We start from the raw sequence: 1,776 nt of genomic DNA, 5'->3' as shown, positions 1-1,776 counted from the left end.
CCCGCCTCCCCGCCCCGCCCCGCCGCTCGGCTGGGCGCTTGCAAACGATCGCGCTCGCTCGCGTCCGTGCCCGCCAGCGCCAGCGCGGCGGGACGGGGCGGGGAGGCCGTGACATTCGAGCGGATCGTCACGCAGGACACGCCCGTCGCCGTGCGCGACACCCGACCCGAGCCGCACCACCCGCGGCCACATCCTGGCGGCCTGGCGGCCTGGTGGCGGTGGGCACGGCGTCCGCGGGGCCGCGGCCGTGAGGAGCGTGCCGGCGGCGGAGAACAAGAAGAGCGGCGACTGGAATGTGTGGGAAGCGATGCGCCTCCAGCCGCGGCCGGCGGGGTCATCCTGAGGGGAGGAGGAGGAGGAGGGGGCTGTGCGTGTGGCGGAGTGAAGGAGAGGTGGGCCGCCCAGCCAAGGCGCCCTTTGGCACGCCGGTGAGAGGAGCGGCCGCGGCGCATCCTGCGACCTCCATCAGGCCCCTCCGTCCCCGCCCCGCCCCCCGCAGCGCCACGAGTATGTCAGTCAGAGGGCGGAGGCGCAGTGTACAGCCCCGCTGGTCCCCGCACCCCCGCCCCCGCCCCACCTCGACGTGGCCGAGTAGTCCTTTGTGTCGCACCTTTGGCATTGGTGGAGCTGTCAAAGTGGTGGCCAGGCAGGCAGGCCCAGGCCAGCAGGCCGTACGGCCCAGGCCGGCCGACCGGCCCTGGAGGCGAGAGGCGTGCGCAGGGGCGTGCCGCGTGCCCAAGGCGTTCCCTGCCTGTGCCGGCCGAAACCCGCGCGCCGACTATTCGGTCTTTGCGTGAGGGCTCTAGTGGACCTCGAGAAGGAGGAGAGTATTTGCAACCGACTTCTCCGCCTGGAGGTTCCAGCGACTCCCTAAAGCAAATCCTGCTGGACCCGCTCGTGACCGCCTCCAGTACCGTCAGCCCGCGCGCCAACCGCACGGCGTCCGCTCAGCGACCACATAGTGACCACGCGCTGACCCTGCCGGGCCTTCCATAGGCTGGCCGCAGCCCGCGCCTGCCACCCTGCTGGTCGCTCCATTCAGTGCGGTCGAGTCGAGTCATGTGCTGCTGGACGAAAAATGAGAATAGAGCCCCCTCCTCCCCCCTCCTCGCCCCGCCGACGGCCAGCTCCGCTCCCCAGGGGTTGTCATTGACCTGGATTGCCCGGCCAGACGCCTCCGGACGGCGGGGAGCGCAGCGGCGGGCCCAAAGGCGGGCCGGGCGGGGCACCTGATTTTGTTGTCCTCGCCGTGCGGGCCGGAACTGTTTGCAGCCGCCTTAAAACCTTTTGCCTCCCGGACGAGTGTGTTGCCGTGCGCCTCGGCTCAAGGTGTTCCGCCCCCGCCCCGCCCCGCCCCGCCGCTCCGCCTCCTCCGCTACGCGCAGTTGGTTGGTCAGGCCCTCCCGCGGCGACATGACGAGGGGAGTCGCGGGGAGGGGAGCGCGAGGGGAGGGGGGCGGCCTTCAGTGACCCGCTGCTGCTGGTAAACAAACAGGAATAAAGGAGAAGCAGGGGGGGAGAAGGAGAGCGAAAAATAGAAGATTGAATTCGTTCTTGTTGTCTCCCTGCTTCGCCTCCTCCGCGGTGCGGGGGCCGGCCGGTCGGCGTCAGGCGGCGGCGGCGGCCCGGCACGCAAACACGAAAAAGGAGCTGCTTTTCTTATTTATTATTCAACATTACGAAGGGGGCGGGGCGGGGAGAGCTATACGGCGGCAGAGGACGACCCCGGCGCGGTCGCGGCCGCAGAAGTCTGTCGTCGCGCGAGTCAAAAAGTTG

The sequence above is a fragment of the Frankliniella occidentalis genome, unplaced genomic scaffold (genome assembly GCF_000697945.3).
Source record: "Frankliniella occidentalis isolate FOCC.00 unplaced genomic scaffold, Focc_3.1 Scaffold53, whole genome shotgun sequence".
Classification (NCBI taxonomy): Eukaryota; Metazoa; Arthropoda; class Insecta; order Thysanoptera; family Thripidae; genus Frankliniella; species Frankliniella occidentalis.
The sequence above is the reverse complement of the archived record's forward strand: the minus strand, read 5'-3'. Positions refer to the sequence as shown.